Source organism: Esox lucius, chromosome 10 (assembly GCF_011004845.1).
Source record: "Esox lucius isolate fEsoLuc1 chromosome 10, fEsoLuc1.pri, whole genome shotgun sequence".
Lineage (NCBI taxonomy): Eukaryota > Metazoa > Chordata > Actinopteri > Esociformes > Esocidae > Esox > Esox lucius.
The window spans coordinates 19,499,300-19,510,202 of NC_047578.1; positions in this window are offsets into that span (position 1 = coordinate 19,499,300).

The following is a 10,903-nucleotide window of genomic DNA, read 5'->3' on the forward strand; positions in this document are numbered from 1 at the left end:
CCATTGTTTTAGGCGTGCCTTTGTGGCTGGTTGGTAGCCAGGAATAGGCTATGTTTCGGCTGACTAATGCTCTGGGAAAGGACAGCTAGGTCACTAGATAGTATTATTCATCATGACAGTGTGGATATAAGTTTGAAACTATCATTGTAAAGAAAACGACAAGGATGTAGATGGCAGAGGTTGTGCATTGGCAAGGAGACATTTGGAGACAGACAACATCTCCTTGCAAAAGACCTTTCTGTCTCTCCGGGGATGTTAAAGGGCACCATTGTAACGAGGAACTCAAAGCCGACCATTCAGAAAAAAGGAGTTGAAAAATCTGAGTAATGCTGAATGTATGAGAGAGGGGAAATCAGAGGTGGGGGGGGGGGATCAAGGGATGCAAAAACATTAAATAAATATCAGAGCTGGGTCAGTTAAAACAAAAAAAAAGAGGTACCATTGCAAATGAGATATTTTAACTAGTGTTTGCCTGGCAGTTGACTTAGAGTTATTGAGAGGCTTAAGACACAGTGGGGCGATTGAATGTGTGATGTTGGGTTAGCAGAGTCGCCATGCTTGTTTTGGAGCCCTACTCCGATCCTCTGGCGTTAAAGTAATACCCGCTATTTGCACATTAAACAACATCTTCCTTCTCTCCATCATTCACTCATTTTTCAATCTTCCCTCATCGCCCTGTTTGTATTCATCAGGTGTCTTCACCTAGTGTTGGTCCCACAGGAGTCTTTGGTCTCACCTGGCACAGTGAACTGTAACATATTCATTTAATTGAAGTTGCTGTGCCGACGGTATGTAGAAAATGGAGACACAAACTAATGTTTGTGACGTTGCCACACAGTGCTTCTATGTTAAACGTATCTAAACTCAATCTGGTGACTTGTGGCAACTCCACTTGAAAACCCCTGATTGACACTACTAGGGAATTTTTAATTAGCAAAGCAGTCAATCTCTGTTGACACTTGCTGCCCCCTGTTGCCACAAACTAGTGCCTCTGAGGGGCCACGTCTGAGGAGTCTAGAGCAGACAGAGTTCCCTCAGGTACTTCAGTATGGCTGGCCAAAAAGAAACTAAAATAAATCAAATAAACGTACATTTCAAACAACAAGGCCAATTTCAAGCGACAAGGCCAATAAGGAGTCTATTCTAAGAGACGCAACAGGTGTGTCAGTGTCCCCAGATATATTTTGGTGTGTAATACTTCATAATTGGCACTTAATAGCATTTTGGTGAATATGTAAGAAAATATATCATGTAAGAATGTGTTTTGCTCATTCCCCTTTGTTAAAATGTGTTTTTATTGTCTTGCGGGTCTTTGCATTTCTTTGGCCTAGCTATGAAAATAATTGTTTAGTTACTGTTGTCAAGGACAGTCTGCCAGATACTGCAGCATTTAGAGCAGGCTACCAATGACCCTGAGCTGTCTATTTATGGCTGTCACTCAAACACAACAGGAAAAACAAGCCATACTAAACGTAGCAGACATTAATCCTCATCCAAGGACGTTTCCTTGGCTGAACATCAAACTGTAGTTATGCTGTAGTAGTGATTGAATTATAAGATTATGTTTTACAGTGTTATGAGTATGTGTCCATTACATCTAAACACTGTAAGATGTAATGGACACATCCTCTTCATTCATCGGAATAGTAGTGTCTTGAACATATCAATTAGTGTTCATTGTCTGTGTGCGAGGACACACTTAAAGGGAAAGTCTGTGCCTGTGTCTGTGTTGCATTAGCGATGCCTATTTTACGGCAGCTGTTAAACCCATCAGTGCACCTGGCCATGGGGGAATCCTTTTATTGCGGACACATGACTGAGCATCCCCTGAAGTCCCTCTCCCCTTCGGAGGTGCAGCTGTCAGGTTAACGGGTTCCAGGTGAGTGTCCCGTTCTCCCTCTCTCGCGCCTCCCTTTCTCTCTGTGCGAGCTTTGAGTTTACATTGGTCAGATCGAGCTTCTGTAGGCATGATGATGGCATCTATATTAAAATGCCGTCTTTCTGTCATCTCCCCTGCTGGCTAGTTCGCAGGTTGCTAATTCATCATCTCTCCGCGGTCCGATGACGCAATCATTTCCACATTCGTTTTTCGTTTTTACCTATGCGTATCTTGGCGGTGGCCTGGCTGACCTTGGAATCGGACGGTACCGTCCATCACATAGCGGAGCGGTCGTATCTGCGTAACCATGCTGTGAATCGTTCTTTGTTCTGGCAAGTTCCTCCCTCCCAGCGCCAGTCATCCATGCATTGTCCTATGGCTGACCGTGCCACACGGCTAGGTAGCTATGAGTCAGACGCCCCACTGACCCGTAAGTGAGGAGGTTCAGTTGGTGCGTTGGAAACTTTTATTTTTACCGTCTAATGTGTTGAAGTAAGAATTGGTCATCCTACAATTATGGCCAGTTGCTAGTCCCTCTAATCAGCAACAATCTGGAATCAGCCATTAATGTTAGATAGTATGTATAGTTACCATAACTAAAGTCTGGTTTATAGTCTGTCTTCGGCAAACTTTATGTCACAATGACATCATCGACATTCACTCAGAAGACCACTGAATTTCCAAGTGCTCATTTGAATATATTTTCAGGCTGCAGTGAAGATCACACATTTCTGATAGCATTCCACACTTTACCAGTACAGTATCCAAATCAGAGACCCTGGGTTCACAGTGCTGGTTATGTATGTGCGTTGTTAAAGCCTGGTGATTGGAATATTATGAAACCATCCTTCTTGCCTAAAATAATCCCCAAATCAACAGGTGTTTGTACAGAGAAATCTGTTTTACAACTGAAAAATATTCAGAAATGTTTTTTTACGACGGTCACTGCATTTTGTCAGGTAATGGAGCGTTTGACCACTTGACTTTCGTGCATTGCGCTGAGGTCATGGCAGAGCAGTGCTATGTAATAACATTAATGTTAATAACAATAACAAGGAGATAGCTCCTGGCTGAGATAGTTAATGCATATACTCCATGATTACATCCAATAGGGAAATGTCCTTTTATTGAACGTCCTTTCTGCTCTGCTTTCCTCATGTCCCAACTCTGGAACACATAGCCTTCCTGAACATTTTCTCTGTTCAGAACGTCAGTAGCTTTTTATACAATAGTTGGGAGTCAGAAAGTGTGCCATATCGATTGTGTGGGGAGCAAACATCTAGAGAAAGAATTTTGCATTGTTAGAAAGTGGTTGGTTTACACATTCCGGGAAATCTGATTTGATGAGGTGATAGAAGGCTGCCTCATTCCCAGAACGAGTCATGGAATCAATGGAGTGCTGGATGTCCTGGTTTCAGATGGTGACATGGCTCTTTGTAGCCTACTAGCAACATTCCTCCTCCCTTCCTCCCACTGAGGGCTTTCTACAAAGCTGTCTGAAGCTCCAGAAATTGTCCTGAGCTCAAAACACAGAATTTGTCTAAAATACTTGGTCCAAAACCCTGTCCACACCCACTCTATCTTTTGTTCTCTTTTTTTTTCTCCTCGTTTTTCTCTTTCTTATGCCACTTTTTCATGTACTCAAAAAAACAACCGTCATATTTTTAGGACCAGATTCCTGTGAAGTGCCCTCATTGAGTTTAATCTTTAATTTTGTTTCTTTATGGTCTTAACTCTTCCATTTCACCTGTCTGTTTCTCCACGTGCAGACTTCTTGCAGTCTGGTACACCCTCTAACCCCTCTCCTCGTTCCCCACCCCCTACTCTTTCTCAAAAAAAGAAAAGTACCTCATGGCTATGACAGCAGTGTTCCATCTTTGACAAAACACTTAAAGGTCATAAATCAAGGCAAGTGCATGGACATGCAGTTCCAATCGCTTGCTCAACAATCAATCTTTTTAATTGTTTTATTTTCCTGCCTGTCTGGTGTTCTCTTTCACTTGTCTGTCACTTAAGGACTATTTGGATGTCATTCACAGCTTTAATCAGGTTTTTAAGCTTCTATTTGTTGTTTGAAGTCCTCCCAGCCTCTTCACAGGGTGTTCAATAAATCAGCGTAATAGTCTGAGGGGGCATCTCGCCTGAAGTTTGTATGGAATTGCAATCTAAACTGACGTTTGTAGAGGTTCTCCCTCTTCTGACATGCCTCTCCCTTCCTCCCTGTGTCCCCTGCTTGTTCTTTTTCCACTGCAGGGAAAGACATAAACACGTGAAGCCCCAGAGCCAAGATGGACACCTGCCTACTGCCATGGTCCCTATACAGAGTCACGGAAACAGAGCAAATATGGTCCCTGGACCCAGCAGCTCTGGGTAGATTCCAGCCCTCTCGACTCACATTCCCGTACTCTCCGTGAAACAGAACTAACGATGTGTCTCCCTTTCCCAGCAGCCCCGGCCTACTGGTATTACTCAAAACGATGGCACGTAATGTGTCTAAAATACAGCAAGTAGAGAACGGGCAGTGAAGTGACAGACAGGAATCTCTTGGATGGATCCATACCTGCACTTGCGTTTCATGTTTCAGTCATTTAGCAAACATTTTTATCCAGAGAGACTTGCTCAAGGGCTCAACATGCTTGCATTGTATTTTGGATTTGACTGATGCAAATATTCTTGTCACTGGCAGTATTCTAACACATTGTTTGGTTTGCATTGCTTAAATAATATATTGATGGTAACAGAGAATGTCAGACAGATCCAATGAGACATTAAACACAGTGAGAGACTGCATTTCTTTAAAAGATCTGCCCTAATTACATTTTCATCTGAAATATGTGAGAAGATAGAATGTGGATTCTATTGGAGTAATGCTGGGACAGAGGCAGTACTAGTTTCAAGGTTTATTTCTCAAATGCACCAAACAACACAGCGCCATCCTGCACAATGAAATTCTTGTGACATGGCACCTGACAACTATGTAGCAAGAATTAACAAGAAAATTAAATAAGCTAAAATATAGCCAAACAAAAAATAAAGCAATAATATACTGTGCACTTGCAGTACTGTAAACTGGCAGCAGTCTGGGTAGTAGTATTAAACATTATAGATATGGCAAGTATAGCAATACTATACATAACGATGTAATTTGGTAGAATTATTGAATATTATAGCATATTATAGATACATATGAGTGTAATAAGCTTATGAGTTGTGGCATAGCACAATTCAGCAAATTCACTTTTCAGCAAATTTAACTTGTTTAGCTTCTAATGTTTTTATTGCCCCTATAGCCCTTCTGGGACATTTGATGCACAAGGCCTTCTGGCACAGAGCTGATTGTGAGCTACCTACCACGATTCCAGCATATTGCAGCCTTACCATTGTAAAGCAGTCTGGGTTGAGTAGCCGATGCTAATGCGAACAATTATTCTACACTTATTACAGTGTATTATATTTAACAGTTATATTGTTCGGTCTACTTGTGCGTTCAATAAAACCTTATTTGAAACAGACACTTTTGTTGTCCGTGTGTATTTTTGTTTGCCTCCCATCTTCCAATAAATACCAAGTATGTTAAATAAACATTTATGGACATTCGTTTAACAGACCACTGGTGGCTTCTAGCCGTAAGCTGGCGACACGATTACAGTGTGTTTTGCAATTGTGCTCCGGTGTAGCAAAAAAGTGCCCGATACAATGTGTTTATTAGGGAAAATCCCCAGAAATGTCAAAGTGATGGGTGAAAGCAAGCGGGAGCCTTGTTTCTACAGTCGCTGTAAACATGTGGAGACATTTATCAGCAACCTTTAACGCGGCTGCCCTCCAAATGATTCTAATTGCTTTATGTTCTAATACGAGATGATAAACAGCATTTAACTGGTATTAGTGGAGAATTACAAGTCCAGCGAGACCGCGCTTGGCCACCCTTTACACTCGTTATATTTGCTATCAATCAGTCTGTTGTTGTGTCGAATATGTCCATCTCCACAATGCGATCCAGTCAAGTGTAGGCTCACACAGGCAGACGTCCCCAGGAGGTTTTCATCACTTAAATACAAAGCTCAGACATATTTCCCCACTCATATAAACAGTGAGCAAAGGCACTGTTTTGAGGCTTATACTACTGGCTTACGCACAGACCGCGTAAATCACGTTCGCCAGCATGGACAAGGTGGCGTAAATCTAGGCTCTGTCCAGAGTGTCCCCTCGCACATGAGCACTGCTCACCAGCACACACCTACACACACATGCACTGTTTGTGCCCATCTCACACACGGTCAGAGCACGGAGGCCTAGCTGGACCACCAGTCGTAAATCAGGGAGACAGTTTTATAGAACAGAGAGTTTCCACGGCCAGGGCCCAAGCCAACCAGACCCAATCAAATAAAAGTGTAATGAAGCTCAATTGAATGAAAGTACTGGAGTCTATCCATTTCAGGGGGGGGGCAGCTGTAGTGTATAAGACTGACTGAAGCCATTCAGTATAGATGCCGGAACATTCTATACCTGCATGTCAAAAGTGGGCTAAATGAGCACAGTGCTTAACATACCTCTCTGAGTCTTTCCTGTCTGCGCTTATAAAGACGGCACCAAATGTGCCACAAACGCATAAAATGGTGTGAATACATAATTGTTTAGCCCCGCATTGGTTGAATGTTGGCAAGAGATATAAGTAAATACATGCCTCACAAATATAAACACTTCTTCAATAGCTGATGGAGATCAGGTCCATGCCCTGACACTTCTCCTATACCAGATGGAGATCAGGCCCATGCCCTGACACTTCTCCTATACCAGATGGAGATCAGGCCCATGCCCTGACACTTCTCCTATACCAGATGGAGATCAGGCCCATGCCCTGACACTTCTCCATTACCAGGGGGAGATAATGTCCATCTGGTCACTTCTCTCATGCCAGATGGGGATAAGTAAGCATACAGATGTACATACCTGGACACACCTGTAAAATCCCAAGAACACCCTACCTGCCTGGACGCACAAAGATATGTGTATTCTGTCACGTATTCAGCCAGACTGTGGTAGTGTTAACAAGCTGAAGTTGTTCCGGGTGGAGGGATTTTATCACCTCCTTGTCATAAAAGCTGTTTGTGAGAGGCCAGCACTTATACAACATCTACTACAAATCTGCTGGGATGCTTCCTCATCAACGCTGCAGCAGTCCTATCATTTACATCCCAATCCTGACTTAACATCGGCACACCTACGTTAGATTTATTTAGTTTTTTTATCATTAACAGATGTTAGGGAGAATTGCATGAAAATCTAAGACTGGAATCAATTCTAATTTGTCCTACTCCTTGAGGTGTGTGTGTGTGTGTGAGTTTGAATATCGCCTTGCATGCTTGCTTGCGTGTGTGTGTGTGTGTGTGTGTGTGTGTGTGTGTGTAAGTATGACAGGAGATCGGAAGAGTTTGAAGAGCCCTCTGAGATTGTTTTAGCAGCAATACAATAATTACTGGAAACTGTTGTAAAACACACTGGTAGAAAATCAGAGATGTTCCCATGCACACACAATAAGATTTTGTCATCAGCAATGTATTTAAAAACTACTCTCTCTCCCCATGTGCCAGAAAAAATTTGTCAAAAGGAAAGAAAATGAGTAAAGTAGGAAGAAATAACCCTTATTACTGCATTATAAAAATCAAGAAAGTCATATATTACAAATGACATCATTTGTTAGAACCACAAAAAAAGGAAATGATGTCATGGGCACTATTAACGGCATTAAGCAAACGTACTAATGAGTTTCCATCACTGACAGTTGACTCATTATCTTTTTCACTCTGCTCTTGAGTTCCTGCTCTTTGATGTTCTTCCAACCCTTTCTTTTCTTTTTGCTTTTGTTCTTTCTCCATTATAGATTCAGATGGCGGTGCCGGTTTGACACTGCTAATGTGTCACTACTGCCAAAGTACTCAGGAACAGACTCTACGTTTTCTGTCTCTGCCTTTTAAAAGACGTTCCGCCAAGACTTCTTTGTGGACAATAACTTAGTGTCCGTAACTTTTTCTTGTGGGACTTGGCAAACTCAGAGATTCTTGAACTCACTGATATAATTGTCTTTGGACAAATAATTGTCTGTTACCCCTTCCTAGGATCCTTTGGGGCAAGTTTTTCCCAAATTATACATCTGGATAAAATATCCAGATTAAATGCATTGAAATACAATTCATAGAGGAATGATCATTGACCAAAATGTTTCTACTAATTGAATCCCCATCTCCCATGGGCAGTCTATATTTAACGGATATAGTAAACCAGGAAATATCACACAGTTGACCAAATTAGGCAGAATTTACTTCTGTGTTTCAGATGTTATTTTAATCCTATCCAACAATAGTCAAACTCATGACAGATTTGAAAATTGGACCCTGGGATCATTGATGTAAAGAAATATTGAACTGCTCACTAGATGGCGCATGTGCCAAATGCTTACATCTGACCTGCTTCATTAAGAGTGCCGGAGGGCAGAAGCGTAATGAGTGAACTAAGGCATACAATATGTAGTCATAATACATGTTGATGTATAATTGCATTGTTCAGTTTAAACAAAGCATGCAGGTAACAGAAAGCAGGTTTATACTTAATGTTTTATTTTGAAATGAGGGGAGGATCATCATATGCATTTACTTTCAATCAGGGGGACAGGGTAGTCTTTTTTTATTCTAATCCTGATGTAATTTAGAATCACATGAATGCAGTATCACCTACTGCAGTGCTTCTCAAGCACAGGATGACTTCATAGAAATCACTGATTTACTACTAAAAAACATGAAAAAAACAACTAAAAATGTTTGAGATGATCATTTTGGAAGGGAAGGTTTACAGCCTTTGTCCCCCAAGTCCTTTTAAAATGAATGTTCCACAGGAGGTCAATCCATTTTTGTGTCCTCCTTTCGGTAGATACGCCTCACCTTATGACCCTTAAAGTGAGACTGTGCCAATGACAGCCAATCCTCATTCAAACCCACCCACATTAGAAAATCCAAAATACCCAGTTGTTTTTGTTCTTACGGGAAACCAAGATCACTAAAAACATCCATTCTTAGTTTTTCCTTTCCTGCTTGTACTACATAAACGTACCTTTGATAACAATGCTGGTACATGGGCTATAATGGCACAGATAAACAGATGAGACCTTTTTCCATCTCTACGGTGGAGAATCATTGGAATGTCCTGGAGGTAGAACTGCCATATTTACATCGTGTCGTCCCTAAGGGTTCGGGTGTGTCTCAAAGCTAAACACTGAACCTTTTACTTGATTCGGTTGTGGTCATCTCTCTATTCCCATGGTTTTTGAGCCAAGTATTTTATCACCTCCAAAATATGAGCAAATGTTTTCTAGAATATTATTCCCTACAGACTGAGTGACCAGACATGTCTCTAAATAATCTGGAGCATTTTAAGACCGTGTATGGGTTTAACATTGAGATGTCTTTCTTTGGTCTAACAACTACACTATCAAGGTTTGGGGTATGATTTACCCAGAACCCACTATGCACAGAACTCAAGTGCCCCCTAGCTGTGAAAGATGCCAGATGAAGACAAACATGATATGTCTTTCAGTTGTATTAACCTTTAGGGAAACAGGATATTTGTCAATTTGCACACAAAGTCAAACCAACAAGGTGTGTCTTCTGTATTTAACCCTACCTATCTGAATTAGAGGTTTGTGGAGGACCTAGTGATTTATTTAAGAGCCACAGCTCTGGCATTGCAGACGTGGTCATCCAAAAAAAAAATTATCTGTCTCACGCTCGCAAACCTACCTAAAGTTTATAGAAGTTATAATCAGGTGGATTATTTTATAGGTTATTGATCCTGACTTTCTGAATCTCAGGAACAGGATCTGTGCACAAGCTTCAACTTTGTCATGGAGTGTAAGAGGCCCCTTCCTGAGTTTATGACAGTGGATCTCTTATCAGCTGCCTTCTGTTTTACTGCAGCAATTTGGCCGCTGGGTCCGTCTGGGCATAATGTACTACCTCACCTTGTTGTCCTGTGCTAAACATTCAACCACCTGAGCTTGGCACTTAATAATGAAGACTTGTTGTTCCTGTTTTTTGGCATTGAAAAACAGTCTGGCCGGTTGTAACAAAGCTTTGTTGACTTTTCCTTTTGCATGTACACATTCACCTGATGTCAACTCCTCCGTACACTGAAAAGGAAATTGGGCTTTTTGCTACGTATACGCCCAGCTACAGGAAATGTAGGTCTTAAATGACGAAAGGCAAAATGTAGTAAGAAAATGAAAAGGCATTAAATACAGTGTTATCAGCTATTCTGATTGGATCAGACTAAACCAATCATGGAATCAACTGACAATACATGAGAAGAGCTAGACTGGCGTTCAGTTTCATACAGAAGATTAAGGTTACAGAAGCATTGCAATACACGTTGACAGACGGACAGAGCATTACTGAATAATAACTGTCTTACATGGCTACTCTAACACCTGGGACCACACTTAACATGAGCAAACATTAAACTTTCTCCTCAAATCAATAACATTATCCAAAATTGGTCAACTCAGCCTGCATAGGGCTAAATGTTTAAATCTACTGGCCAAGTCAGTCAATCCCTTTCTGAATCACTGGATTGTAGAAAAAAAAGTTGTTGCTCTCTTATTACAGGAAATAATCCCTTTTATAAGTGGGTAAACCGGGCTAACGTGTAGAGGGTTATCAGCCGGTTTTATTTTTTTAACGTTTACAAGTATATTCCCTATCGTCACTGCTATATTAATGTTGTGCTTTAGAAAAATGCTGTATCAATGCAAAATAAATGTTGTGCTTACAAGAAAAATGCATTAATGTACTTTAGATCAATTTATTTATCAAATTCAACATTTGTCTTCTACAAACAACAAAGGCAACAGTTCAAACCTCAATCGGGGGGGGGGGGGGTCTAATAAAAAAAGTTAGGAAAATTAATTTAAAAAAGAGGCATTGACCATATGTACAGTTTATCACGGACTGTAACCACAGATGTTCATGTGTAAAG